Raw genomic sequence first — 15612 nt, 5'->3', positions numbered from 1 at the left:
AGCACACCTGCGGCGCGGCGTGTATCACTTTGAATATCGCTAATACTAATAATGGATATTGACGAATTGCAATGAAGGGTGCGGGTGAATGTGTAGTGAGCAAAAGTTGAACTTATTTTTGTCCGATATTCAAATTTTTCAACGTAGGAAGAAGTGTCACCTACATTACGTGCAAATCGCGAATAAGATAAAATTGTTTGCATCATGCCGGGTCAGTGATTTCTCATACATCTTATAATCTTCAACGAATCATAAAAATTCTAGCAAAAGATTAAAACTAGTCTATTTCTTACATTTTCAAACCGATTCAAATACGTGCATTTTGGGACGCTCTTTAAAATTTCGTTCCACGCCACTTTCGAGTACCCCAAAACTCTTTATGTCGTCGTCAGAGTTTCACAGGGATGAATTTATTGGGAAATTTTCGACAGAAAATGTTCACGCAATCGTTGTAGGTCAATGTGAAACTCGTGTGCCTTGATTAACTACACAAAACACGAAAAATGAACCTCATAAATCGATATTTCATCCTCAGATGAGGTGCGTTTCGGAGACTGTTCACCAGACGCCACAGTGATTCAAAAATCCGAAAAAACGGCGTGTGTAAAATTTCAGTCATAATAAGCATAATTTTCAGATATTAAGCCACTGATTTTGAACGTCCACAAACTGGTATTACCTTTCAATTGATACTAAACACAATAAAAGTAATGCCTAGTTAGGTCTTGGTGCCTAGGCCCCAAAACCAGTCTCAGATATTTTTTATCTTCCATACCTGGCTGTAAGCGGCCAAAAGTCGAAAAATGGGGTTTCGTAATCCGTATTTCATTTCCGTAAGGTGATGAGGACACGGGCGTGTATGGGTTCGTTGGAAAGCTGACGTCGAGTACTCCTGGGGCAAATATTACCTTCAAAAAATCTGATGATAAACGGACGAAAATATGACTTCCGGAAAATTTCTCAAACCAGGTATGGAAGATCAAAAATATCTGAGACTGGTTTTGGGGCCTAGGCACCAAGGCCTAACTAGGCATATATAAAAAAAGTCCCGGAATAAATAGCACCCATTTCGGTCAGTCGAAATTCAAAAGAATCCCTCATTGCATGAGCCGAGGCGAATGTTATAACCCCAAGTGTTTAAATGAACGTTTGGACCGAGGTGAATACGCTATTTTATCTACCGACGGCGAAATAATAGTACTTTTTCACTGCTATAGATCAGTGTCAAACAACGGTCTCTTCTCTCAAAATAGTGTCAAATGAGTTGTCAATTTCACAAAGCTAGCCTCAAACAATGACAGCTCCATATAAATTTTTGTAACATTGTGGTTAGCTTTGTGAAAATGACAGCTCATTTGACATCTCAACAATGTTCTATTATCTCACCTAGGTAGATAAACAACTTTATCGCATACGCGGTGTGATTCCCCGAAAAAATTGTTCACCTAGGATATATAAACAAACATTATTCCGTAAGACAAAAACACCAAATCTTGTTCCTAAGATCCTAACATGTGTTCAAAGTTGGTGACACACACAAACTTTGACAGTTTCATACATTTTCGTAGTAGGTGGATTCTTCAATTTTGACAACTTCATAGTAGATGATTTCTTATTTATGTGCTTTCGTCAATCTTATAAAATGGCGATCTGTCTGCGTGACATCCCCAAGTAAACAGCCTTGGTTTTACACACACGATGAGTTGGGTCTTGCGTATAAGTGCGTAATCATACTGATTAACGATTAATCACATACTGCTTTGTGTGTCACATCATTATAGTCCCAATACAATTCTACAATAACCTTTCAAAAAACAAGGCATCAGAACAGTCGGAGCGTTTGCTGCGACTTAGCCCCGTACGACCCGTAATCCTATTTCGTTCGTAACCATAATACGTCCGTAGCCGTAATACGCCCGGAACCCTAATACGTCTACAACCCTCTAATGCGTCTGTTACCAAAATGCAAGTCAAGTTGGGCATGGTCAAATTTACTGAAAGTGTTCATTTTTAAAATTGCGCATAGCGCAATTACGAAAGCCCGTACGAAGTACCTCTCAAATAAAACCAACAATTTACGATATTATTTTCTATTGGGTATTCAATTATCTCTCAAATGAAACCAAAACTAGCAAAATCGGATGAGATTTACTCGATTTATGTGCAAAAAACACTTAGGGCCCAATAGCGGCCTTAGTCCAAGGGCCCAAATTTGAAACTTTTTTCGCCACGTTCTTTTCGGTATTCAATTAGATTCCATAAAAAACTAAATCTAGCAAAATCGGATGAGATTTACTCGATTTATGTGCAAAAAACACTTAGGGCCGAGTAGCGGCCTTAGTCCAAAGGCCCAAATTTGAAACTTTTTTTGCCATCATTCAATTCGGCATTCAATTATCTCTCAAATGAAACAAAATCTAGCAAAATCGGATGAGATTTACTCGATTTATGTGCAAAAAACACTTGGGGCCGAGTAGCGGCCTTAGTCCAAGGGCCCAAATTTGAAACTTTTTTCGCCACGTTCTTTTCGGTATTCAATTACCTTCCATAAAAAACTAAATCTAGCAAAATCGGATAAGATTTACTCGATTTATGTGCAAAAAACACTTAGGGCCGAGTAGCGACCTTAGTCCAAGGGCCCAAATTTGAAACTTTTTTCGCCACGTTCTTTTCGGTATTCAATTACCTTCCATAAAAAACTAAATCTGGCAAAATCGGATGAGATTTACTCGATTTATGTGGAAAAAACACTTAGGGCCGAGTAGCGGCCTTAGTCCAAGGGCCCAAATTTGAAACTTTTTTCGCCACGTTCTTTTCGGTATTCAATTACCTTCCATAAAAAACTAAATCTGGCAAAATCGGATAAGATTTACTCGATTTATGTGCAAAAAACACTTAGGGCCGAGTAGCGGCCTTAGTCCAAGGGCCCAAATTTGAAACTTTTTTCGCCACGTTCTTTTCGGTATTCAATTACCTTCCATAAAAAACTAAATCTGGCAAAATCGGATGAGATTTACTCGATTTATGTGGAAAAAACTCTTAGGGCCGAGTAACGACCTTTGAGCCTACCAACAAGCTCGCGTTGCATCCTACACAAAAACAATGTTCAGCAACTTTGTTCTACTCGTCAATACCTTTCATTTGATATATCACAAGCATCTATTGCGTGCGTATTTCGGTAGATATCGTCGAAAGACTGAAAAACACCTATAGGGCCCTAGCTCTGGAAGGGCCGACCCTACCATGCCCATTTTCGAACTTGACCTTACTTTTGTCGATACCAATCGGGGAAAAAAAGAATTTTGAAAAAAGGTTGTGATTTGCTCAAGCTAGAGGGGTCACGGACGGACGGACGGACGGACGGACGGACGGACGGACGGACATTTTTTTTATTGCGGATTCGTAGTCTATGAACATAACCAAATGCTTTGCCCTTACTGTCTGCTTCCAATTCGACGTGTTACAAACGGCATATTAATCTTATAAGCCCCCAGTACTTCGTACGGGGCTAAAAAGAAGTCAGGGACCCAAAGTTTTCGAGTATAGACGAATACACAGTTCGTGAAAAATAATTGGAAGATGACTGAAAAGTCGACACTCTGCAAAATGATTGAAAAATTGCGGCGCGAAGTTTTGAACATGCGAAATAAAATTTCTGTTTTATGTGATTTATTGGTTAGTTATTAGTTGAAAATATTTCTTTTTCGCTCTGGGATGCGAAATATTGGACTTCAACTAATAAATTATCAATTAATCACATAAAACAGAAACTTAAGTTCACACATTCAAAACGTCGCGCGGAATTTTTCAATCATATTGCAGAGGGTCAATATTCCAGCCATTTTTCACAATCTGTGTTCTCGCCTTATCTTTAGAAGCATGTAAATGTTAGCAAGGTTTTATACTTTAGGAAGTGTGCTGTTACTGTATTATCTAGGACATTTTAAAGCTCCATCGTCGACAGTGCGATGATAGCTATTTTGCTAACATGTGCCTAAATGCAAATTTTGCGCAATAGGTGTGAAAATTGTCAACCCGAGGCGAATCCGAGGTTGACAACACATCGTATGCGCAAAATTCCAGTTAAGTCACAAGTTAGCAACAAGATTTTATGTACAGGAATGGGATCTGCATTTTTCCAAAAGTAACTTTTGCGCACTAGTGCGCAAAAGTATATATGAAAATCCATTTATGCACTACTTTGATCGCACTTCGGTACATAAATATAATAAATTCGGTCGGCGCACGTCTCTCTTCTACGGTACAAAACACAGCCAGCGTGGAAAGAAAGAAATAAAACTCTCCATTTTTGCCTTGAAATTTATTTTATTTTCGTCGCATTCATAATTTTACGCGAATTAAACATCAATCAAATATCTCTGACATCCACTTCACAATGGACAGCATTTATCCTGCATTTAAGTTAAAAGCTGAACAACCCGTGGCGATTAATCCATAATAGTCGTTATCTTGACAGCACACAGTTTGTTGAGTGCAACTTTGTCCGCTTACTCCGCCACCAACAACCCCCGCTGCGATTGGTGTGCATCCTAGTCCAATGTCGCCAATGATTTCTTGAAAATTTAATCCAATTAAAGCCAACACGAATTGAGACGGTTTTAGCTTTTCTTTTGAGCCAAATTTATTACAACATTGTACAGCTCCTCCATCACATTTCATAACGTCTCCTGTGAAAGGGCAATAAAATGGTTATCTATCCACAATACCCTCTCTAGCAACCTATCTACATAGCGGCAAGTTTGTTTGCTAGAGAGGGTATTACTATCCATCAAGTGTCGCATGTAAGAATCAAAATACTGATTGAATGGACAAATTAGGAATCGATTACCTTATTCGCGAAATTCCTTTTATCCAATAGTCATTTTGACGCGTCAAATCTACAATTTTTTTTTTGAAAAGTAATTACACGCACCAAAAGTTGTCGCGCGTTATCCCATAGAGTGCATCAAAATTTAACGCTTTTAATAACGTCGGCTGTTTCTCTTCAAACTCTTGAAATGTTCATCATGTAACTGGCCATTTAAAGAGCGGCGTATGGGCGAGGTATAGTGCAAAATTGACAGAATGCTTTTGTTCTAATGTCAAGCTTAACACTATACGTCGCTCTCTAAATAGCCAGTAAAACGCATGGCGATAAGGCATATAAGTTCGATGCCAACGACACCTTTCTTTTAGAATGATTGACTATGATTCACTTGTGTTCCAATATTGCGCCAGATAGCACGGGCTTATATGCAATTTTTTGATTCAAATAAATGAAAAAGGTGGCGTTCGCCTCGAATTCACATGCCACTGCACATTCGGAATATAATTCATGAAATTACCTCCCAACGCATTTTGTACGGCACACAAAACGAAAAAAAATGCAAACAGTTTATGGATCATGGTTAGTCTGTAAAAGAAAGAAGATAAAAATAAAATTTGGAGCCATAACAATTCAGGTGCAACGAAGTTTCGAAAAGTAACAAGGTAGTGATAGACTGTAGACTCGGAACTAATATTAGCTCAAGTTTATGCAAGTCTATCCTAAGAACCAAATGTCCATTTTTAAAATTAAGAGCTGCAAGTAGAAAAATGGTAATACGGCCCGGTAGTAAAGTGCCGCATTAGCATTTCTTTGCTTTGACAAAAGTGCTTCGAGTGACAGCTGTCAAACAGAGTACTATTTTGTATGAAAATTTTTACAGTGCCAAAACTTATTTCATACACTGTCCCGTTTCAGTACTCTATTTGGAGTTCTACTCATGCTTGAGGTGCTACAGCTCTAAAAAAATGTCCGTCAGTTCTTGTTGCCAAACGACAATTCTCACTAAAAATTGATTTTTTTTTTCCAATTTCACGAATTGATTCCTTACCAAAATAGTTATCGAACTGAGTTGAATGTTACTTCTGACGGTTCGCCGGTTTAATCAACCAATTTATAGTGACTTATGACTTTGGAGTACACGCCGAATGACACTTTTATGACTGTCGAGTACACGAAGATCGTGTGAACACAGTTAAAATAATCGTGAAAGCTTCAGATAAGAAAATATCAATCTAGCTGCATTGCAAAATGGAAAAGTCCCTGCACAAATTTCGTTAATTGAAATAGCCCAAAAACCACTTACAAGTGTGAAGTGTGACGCAAGTCCCTTTATCCTCTTACAAAAGGACTGATGTCGGTGGGGGTGACGCTAACAGTTTCGGCACGTAAAAAAAATCGCGTAACGGATGGCAGATTATGAGGATAGTGAAAAAAATGATTCAAAAAATCTTTTCAGAGTCATCTTTTCGATCGAATAGATTGGGCTCTGCAGAATAGTACGATTGCATCCACCTGTTAAACTCAGCCGAAAGACAACTAGGGCCTTAAAACGCTCATAGCTAGCAAATGTGTGAGTTTTGGGAGAAACCATGAAAAATGCGTTGACTAAAATCCAAAACTCTATAACTTTGTCTTTCAAACGAACTTTCTATCTGCCATATTTTCCGAGTTAAAGGGTCACATAGCTCAAAAGCTTAAAACGCTCATAGCTCCGAAATATACACTTTTAAAGCAAAGTTTGCACATATGTTTGAAGGTGAACAAATGAAAGTGACGTTAAAAATATCGAAAGTCCTATTAATTTCCATACACAACGACTATAGTCTTATAAGACTTTCGATATTTTTAACGTTGCAAATTGGCAACGGACTATATTAGAATTTCTACGAGTAAGTGTTACATAGAAAGCGAATAAAGGAGGACTCATCTTGCCCAGCCGCAGATTTGAATACGGGACGATTATGAGTCGAGAGCTCTAGCGCCAAAGCCACGGGTTAAGACAAAATGATATTTACTTCGAACGCCTTTATGTTGTGTAGCATGCTAGATTGAATGTGTAGTGTAGTGTGTGAACATAGATGTGCATGAAATTAAATCTGACGCCGTTGTGTAGTACCTTTTTCATACAAAATTCGTAGCCGCTGAACTCAATTTGTGTGTCACCGCCTTCGTGATCAACTCAGAGTTGTCTTAACCTGGTTCTTTCAGAACCTGGGATAAAGGTGGTTCGCCGATCTGACAGTCAGCAGTCGTTTAATACGGGACGGTAATGATTCGTAAAATGTGAAGAGAAAGTTGTACGTACGAAGTACCTCTCAAAAAAACGAAGTAATTTTAGGAACCCAAATTTGAAATTTTTAGCCTTGTACGAAGCCCCCATTTATAAGAACACCATGAAGGATTCTTTTGAAAAACCGCCTACCGAGAAATAGAAGTTGAAATGTTTAAGTGCCCATATTTCATCGCATTGTTCAAATGTTAGAATTTTCGTACTACGCGCAAAAGTCCATGTTCAAATGTTACAATTTTGCATTCTACGCGCAAAAGTCCATCTGAAATGTAACAATTTTCGTACTACGCGCAAAAGTCCATGTTCAAATGTTACAATTTTGCATTCTACGCGCAAAAGTCCATCTGAAATGTAACAATTTTCGTACTACGCGCAAAAGTCCATGTTCAAATGTTACAATTTTGCATTCATTTGAACCAAGGCTGTATACTTTGGGGAGGTCACGCAGATGCAGATACGCGGGTTACACACCACGTTTCATACGAAAATTTCACCACGCCATACAAATTCAATTTTGGTGAATTTGTTTGTATGGAAAAGGTGTGTTCCCGCGTATCTAATAAAATGGCGATCTGCGTGACCTCCCCAAAGTATAAAGCCTTGATTTGAACATGGACTTTTGCGCATAGAATGCAAAATTGTTACATTTCAGATGGACCTTTGCGCGTAGAATGGAAATTGTTAAATTTGAACATGGACTTTTGCGCGTAGTACGAAAATTCTAACATTTGAACAATGCGATGAAACATGGGGACTTAAACAGTTCAACTTCTGTTTCATCGCATATGCATCCAAACCCCATCCTATTTGGCCTAAAAGCACATAAAATTACCTTTCAAATGACCATGTACGTTTTGTGCACCTCGAGAAATTTCTGCAAGAACAGTGTAGTCTTCGGTTGAAAACTTCAACTGCACATATTTCAGTGTGGATGAATTTTAAAACCATCAAGTCCCTATTCGTCTCAATAGTACATGTGATTACCTTTCTAATGACACCCCACACGACCCTGTACCCTGTACCCTGTCCATGCCCTTTGTAACATGTGAAAAATTCGAAGCTAACGGTACGGGCGAAGCATTTGCCTATGGTCATAGATAACGAATCCACAATAAAAAAATGTCTGTCTGTCTCTCTATCTGACCGTGTACACGATAACTTAAGTAAAACGCAACCGATTTTAGGTGAATTCATTTTTGTAATGTTGCCATCAATTGTAAAAATGGGACGCAACAACTCCTGAAAAGTCTCTTGTTATTTCACTAACTTTTTCATTAAAAATCACCTCTTCGCTAAATTTTCCGTGGAAACAGCGCACTTTAAGCATGAATGGTACTCTAAATAGAGTACTGAAAGTGAACAGTGTATCAAACACTGTAAAGAAATGTTAATACAAAATAGTAATTTGCTTGAAGCGCATTTCTGGAATGCCTGTGCTTTACTATCGTTATTATACATTTGTTGAAAAAAGAAAACCAATTGTCACTCGAAATTAATTTATTTTCGTCGCACACAATAGTATTTCAAGCAATAAAGCATCAGTCAGAAGAATGTTAAATACGGCAGCTGCATTTAGCCTAAATTTAGGTTAATAGGCGTACAACCGAGGGCGATTAAACCATTGAAGTTGTTACCACTACAGCATACAGTTTGTTGGGTACAACTTTGTCCACTTCCTCCACCGCCAATAACAGATGCTGTGACCGGTGAGCACTGTAGTCCAATGTTACCAACGACATCCTTAAGACTTAGTATAGCGAGAAGCCCCAATGCTTTAGAAAGATCTAGCTCTTCCTTTTTCCCGTACTGATTACAACATTTCACTTCCCCACCCTCACATTTCATATAGTCTCCTGTGAAAAGAGATAAAACATCAGTTTCTTAACACTATTCAAGAAAGAGAGATAGAGAGAGCATTGGTCTTTCAGGTCTTTCCCTTGACATAATAAAGTAGAACAAATTTACGTTTCTACTTACCCTTAGGGCCACCACCGCAATATGTGTTTCGAACGGCACACAATACGAATAAAATTGCAAAAAAACTAGGGTTCATGGTTTTTCTGTAAGAAAGATACATATGGCGTCACATGTGTAGATCCAACGTACTTCCGGCAAAAGTGAACAGAGTCGACAGATGCCAAATAGGGGACTACTATTCATTGCACATAGCATCGCGAACGAGACCTAATTCAAAAATTTTCTTTTCTACGTACGTATGATCGTCAATTTTGACAAGCTTATAATAGAAAAACTTGAATTAGGTCTCTTTCGTGTTGCGGTAGACTTACTCTAGCCACACGGAACGTAGCCCTGATGAAAATAAACGTCAGAAAAATTCGAGAAACGTATGCTCACGATCGCGAATCTACTGTGTCTTGCCACGTGTATACGTTTTTCGAACTTTTTGAGTTGGGTGGCAACGCGAAGAAGACCTAATTCAAGTTTTTGTTTTGTTCTACTGTCACAGTTGACAGTTGTACACAGAAATAACAGATTTGTATTAGTTCTTGTTCGAGTTGATATGCGTAGCTAGACTTGGTAGTTTAGTTCGTACACCCATTAATTTCCAGTTTAGTGTATCGTCAAAGTACATAATTGGGCCAATTCACGTCGTAAGTGCGCTGACAATTCAAAAAGGGACTTGATGGCAAGGTTCTGAAAGAACAGGTTCAGACAACTCTTGAGTTGAACAAATTGCGTCAATGGCTACGAAATTTATATGATAAGAACAACTTAACAAAAAGAATCCAAATTTTCCTAAAAAAAACTTTTTCGTCAAGTTGATTTTACACAAAGTCTGTACTGAGCAAAGTAAATAAACACTGAAGGTAATGCAAATAAAAGCCACAGTTACACACGGATCCAAACTTTCAGGTGAATATTAGCTCTGTCATGTTGCACACGTAATTGAATTCGTTTGCGTCAAGTTGCATCTAGTGGTGAATTAGGAACGATTTAGCGGCGTTATGTTGCACACACATAAAATTCGTTTGCGTCAAGTTGTATTTAGTGGTGAATTGGAAGGATTTAGGGCCGTCATGTTGCACAAGTCTAAGGTAGACAACATACGAAAATGAATTCACGCCGTAAGTGCGGTCGAAATTCAAAATGGAAAGTGCGGAGGTCTTTCTAACGTAGCGTCATTCGTTCATCGAATCGTTCACTTAAAATTCAAATTTTAGGCACACTAACGGGGCGTGAATTCACCTGAAAGTTTGGATCCGTAATTTCTCTGATCCGCTGAGGGTCTGCATTACCTTCAGTGTTTATATACTTTGGTACTGAGTGCGTTTATCAATTTCGGTGACAACAACCTTCGTGGCTGTCTTAACCTGTTCTTTCAGAACCTTACTTGAGAGGGTCTCATTCTCATATAAGAAAGCGTTGAAATTTAGTTTTTCGTTCATTTTTCGGTCATTCGTTCACTTAAAATTCAAATTCTAAAGCGCACTTACAAAGTGAATTAAAATTTTAAAAATTAACAAAGCCCAAAGCTGCTGATCTTTTACCAAAACAATTTTATCAACCGGAATCACGAATGTCTCTTTCTTATTGCTCCACAGTTCAATCAAGCAATTTATAGAAAATTGCTACTTTTTATGTCTTCCAAATACACGACTGAAGACGCTTTTATGTCCGTCAATTACACGAAAATCGTACGGAGGTAATTAACTTAAGTTCATTAAAACGTGAATGGTGAATCATCAACCGTACAATGAAGTGATGGTCTTATTTCTAAAGACATTTTTCGGAGTAAGAATAAGTTGATAGACTCGCCAAATAGCGAAATTTTGTGGAAAGTTACTTCAGCCTCACAAATTACCGCAAAGGAGACCTAATGCAACATTTTCTTTTGTTCCGCTGTCAAACATGACAGAAAAGAACAAAAGAAAATTGAAAATTAGCAAAGTGGAGGCGGAGTCAAATAAACCAGGCAGTAGCGGTGCATTTTTGAAACGTCAAATACACTGTTTGAAAATGAACTCAAATAATCACGGACAGAAATCGAATTAATTTTCATCACACGAACTACGAAAATTGTAATTTTCGGTTCCCAAACGGGAAGCGAAAGTAAAAAAATGCAAGTTATGTATCGAAATCGGTTAATACATAATGCGAAAGTCTATGTATATAATGCGAAAGTCGATGTACATAATGCGAAAGTCAAATCTTGTCAAGATGTTTACTTTGATCAATATTGAACAAACCGTGCGCCAGTGCTCTGATTAATGTTAGCATACAAAGTTGATGACGAATAATTCAAAGGATATTGTTGTTGTTTTTACGTCTGATTGTTGTGATGGTTGATAATATTATTATTTTCTTATACCAGGGGGCTGCCGCCCCCTGGACCCCCGCAAATGTCACCATATTTTGGTTTAATTCATCATACTATAACGCATTTCTTCGAGTTTATGTGCCTCAATTACAATTTTCGTAGTTCTCGTGATATAAAGTTATGTGGATCACACGGGACGACGTAAAGAAATTCAACCTGTGCGATTGCAGCCCTTGCCTTCGGCGCGGGCAGCAACTCTCGCACACGGTTGAATTTCTTTACTTTCGTCCCTTGTGATCCAAATAACTATTGCAAGGTGCATCCATGACTTTTCGTCTCAGGTTAAGCGAAGTCGGTATGCAGGAAAAAATATAGGGCTACTAGATAATTCAGGTCCTTAATCAAATCAAGCTCTTCTGCCTGGTTTATTTTACTCTGTCGGGAAATTAGGTCTCTTTAGCGGTGATTCTGTTATGGCTTTCAAGTTGTATTTCCGCCTTTCTTACGGCACGATCGTTACATCGATCACGATTTTCGATTAATTTTTCCATCATGAAAATGCTGCTCTCTGCTGCGTACTAGGAAGTCATAAACATAAAATAAAGTGTTGAAGATTATCACATTTTCTCTATAAATAGATCGATTCAACGGCCAAGCGACATATTAGTTAGAAATCTGTTGGAATCACTTTGGTAAGAATTGATGAAATCAACTTCTGACGAAAACATTGCCTCTATGGCGAGCTTCTATTCTTTCTCTAGCTACTTCCCATTTCCTAATCAAATCTGCTAAATATGAACCCAACGAATTGATAATCAAAATGTCTAATCAAGAAATCTGTAAAATGTCAGACTTGCCTACTATCAACGATGTACTGACTTTGAATTTTCTTGCAGAAAATTATGCAACATATACTATTGGCAGCATTAGCCGTACTTTTGTGCCGTCCAAAGTTGTTACTCCGTGCCGACCAAATAACGGTAATTGCGATAAGGAAAACGATGGACCCATCGGTAAGCAAAGGTTAAAACCATTATTTGCAATATAAGCACTAGATTTGAGATGTTGGAGAGGAGAACTGTCTCACGCATGTCGAATTAAAGACGGCGAAAACTTTATAATTTGCAGAAACAGCCTGATGTCATTGCATGTTCAACTGGGTCTTTAGAATGTTGCAATAAAGTATCCGCCAAGGATAAACTCAGCCCGGATCAGATTAATCTCATCCGAAATGTTCTAACAAACGGATTATCGGGATTAAAGGGTCTCTGGGGCTTGACGGACGTACTTCTTAATTTGAAACAACATTGTGGGAGACGTTGGATTTCAGTGCTCACCGCTCGCAGTGCCGGTTGTAGGTGCCGCGGTAAGCGTTACTACTTGTAACACTCAAACTGTGTGCTGTAGTAACAACACCTACAACGGTATAATTGCACTTGGCTGCATTCCTATTGTTTTAAATACGGGTTAAGTGCAGGCCACCTGCAATGTAATTCAAAGCATCTTAAACAACAACTTGGGCAGAACAGAACCTCCGACGACAATATTATTCACATCGATCGGTTGTTTTGCCTGTCTTTTTAGCAAATAAATTGTCACTCGGTAAGAGACCTGTTAAGGTATTTGTTATTTGTAAGATGTTTTGGTCGCACAACGGGGACAACTGTGGATGAAATTAGCAGAAATTAAAAATGTCTTATGGTAAGAACTGTAGCCGATGAACATTTATTAAAAAAGCAATGAATTGATCAAAAAACGTTCTAGCGACCGACTCTTTCCAACACACTCCGAGAACAGGCACAACAACAGATTGTTTTAACAATCAAAAAGCCTTTTATTTTGGTCCACGCAGTGCGTGGTATGATACCAACTCCTTATTTTAAATCTGTTCTTGTGCTTGTGCCTATTTTAATTTATTTATTGCAAATTTATCCAACGGGCTACAGTCCCAACTGAACATATAAAAAATTATAAAAATTATTTTGGAGTGAATTGCTCTTTCACAGCAACCTGTTACTACATAGCAACGCGAAAGAGGTCTAATTCACGCCGTAAGTGTGCCTAAAATTTGAATTTTCAGTGAACGATTCGATGAAAAAGTGAACCCGAAAATACATTTAAACGCTTCATTGTATAATAATTGTAATAGTATAGTATGAAAATGACATTACGTCAGAAAAACCTCCGCTTTTTCCATTTTGAATTTCGACCGCACTTGCGGCGTGAATTCATAATTTTCTTTTGTTATACTGTCAAACTTGGACAGTAAAACGAAAGAACAATTTGAATTAGGTCCTTTGCGTTGAAATGAATTTTTCGGTTCACTTTTTCATCGAATCGTTCACTTAAAAATACAAATTTCAGACACACTTACGGCATGAATTGGATTAAAAACGTAGCAACCGTCGGAATCAGTACATTTATTACTCCAGCTGTCAAATTTGACAGTAAAACAAAAGAAAAATTTGAATTAGGTCTTATTCGCGTCACCATATGTAGTAGAGTTAGTCTCAATCAACAATTTTTTGTCAATATTTAAAAACAAATTAAAACAAGTTTATCCAGAAGGAAATGAGAACCAAATACTTTATGACGCCATTTAGTTTGATAAGAAAAGTTCAAATTAACAAAAAAAATATTTTCTTCAAGTTCAGTTTTTAACAAGAAAATATAGTGGGGGGTGTGTAGGTGAGTAATTATATATTAGAACAGGTCACCAACTATATGTATAAACGGTTTGGTAATTGTCACAACAATTAGTTGTTGAATAAATGTTAAGCATATATTGAGAGAATTTATAAAATAAATGAACGCTTTGCTAAACTAATTTAACTCGAGGAAGTAAACCAAAAACAAGGTTCTCCGGACAATGTTAGCTGATATCGTGTTCGATGAACGAACTGCCACTTATGAATTTTGATCAGCGACACTTTTCAAACCACAATCTTGATTCACATAGTGTAATATACAAAACGAACCAATTCACCCGGTTTTTAATAATTGCTGCGCACCAGTCTGTTTGATTACTATCTGATCATTCAATATACCTGCCCATCGCGCTACAGCCATGTTAACAGCCAGGGCTAAAAAAAGAAAATTTCATCAATCCGGTTAAAGTTGTTTGTTATTGATTCGCACCTCGCATTATTAAGTCACGAAGCTTTGCTTATGTCAATACTACATCTCAATTTCGTTATATCATGGGATATGTGTAAGTGTTCTTGTTGTACATCATGGGATCCCTCACACGTTGAACCGGGAAATGCTCGTCTGTTCGTGCTCGGGTTGAGGGCTGATCATGTACATCTCTATGCAAATAGTAATGCATTGCATGCACTGATAACGTATGCATATTCATAGTAAATATGTGTATACCACATAAGCATATAGTAATTTGTCCACTTGCACACAAATGTGAACAGTCTAGATTTTATACATAATGTATATCTGGCAGAAGTGTGTCTTTTTTGCTTGTTTGATTGTATATGAAATGGAGAAATGTCTAATTTCGTGATGGATGTTAATGGAGTTTTGCATTTTCTATTTTGATTTTTGAGATTTATGCATTTCTACGCTACGGTTGGTGGCATTTAATAAATGTTTGATTAAATAAATTTGTTGATTTATGTGGGGCTAACGGAGTAAATATTTCTGTTTTAAAAAATAATAATTAGATTTTCGGCAACAGTCATGGAGCAGCATGTACCTACTATTTTAATCTTAGTAGTTTTTCAGTTGGTTTAATTGATTGAATGGCACTGAAATGAAACATTAAAAAACTCAGCCAGAATAATTTGAATGGCTGTCAGATTTCTTCCGTAATGAAATTCTTTTTTGTTTATCGCTAATTAATTCTCCGAATGAAGAGTCGATTCGTCATGTACCCCACTCACGTCATGGAGATAATATTTTGACGTTTTTTAGCTGCCGATATACTTTTCCAGAGAATTGAATTAATATCCAATAAAATCCAAGATCGACAGGGAAAACGGGTAAAATTACATTCCTGACGTTGTTTGATTTCAGATATATGACCGTGGTCTTCATTAAGTAAATTATTTCGTCTAACTTTTTGTGAGATGAATCCATAATCTACAACATTAGCAGCTCGCTGAACTAGCCAAGGAAATTGTTTTTATCGTGTGTTGATCTAGCGATTTTTAATTCGGCACATTTGAAGTTTCCTGGGTTAACTCAACTATCGGAAAATTTAGT

The 15612-nt window shown here is 37.6% G+C and overlaps 2 long non-coding RNA genes across 2 annotated transcripts; both read right to left on the bottom strand.

Annotated features, from left to right (window-relative positions):
* Positions 1-4316: 4316 nt before the first annotated feature.
* Positions 4317-5906, bottom strand: LOC119077470. The gene is made up of 3 exons (XR_005087804.1): positions 5877-5906; positions 5346-5413; positions 4317-4688 (listed from the first exon to the last, which is right to left on the bottom strand). It is a non-coding gene; the product is annotated as an uncharacterized LOC119077470 (long non-coding RNA).
* Positions 5907-8604: 2698 nt separating this feature from the next.
* Positions 8605-10688, bottom strand: LOC119077473. Its single transcript, XR_005087810.1, has 3 exons — positions 10628-10688; positions 9096-9178; positions 8605-8971 (listed from the first exon to the last, which is right to left on the bottom strand). It is a non-coding gene; the product is annotated as an uncharacterized LOC119077473 (long non-coding RNA).
* Positions 10689-15612: the final 4924 nt, after the last annotated feature.

The sequence above is a fragment of the Bradysia coprophila genome, unplaced genomic scaffold, assembly GCF_014529535.1.
Source record: "Bradysia coprophila strain Holo2 unplaced genomic scaffold, BU_Bcop_v1 contig_235, whole genome shotgun sequence".
NCBI classification, from domain to species: Eukaryota; Metazoa; Arthropoda; class Insecta; order Diptera; family Sciaridae; genus Bradysia; species Bradysia coprophila.
The sequence above is the reverse complement of the archived record's forward strand: the minus strand, read 5'-3'. Positions and strand labels throughout refer to the sequence as shown.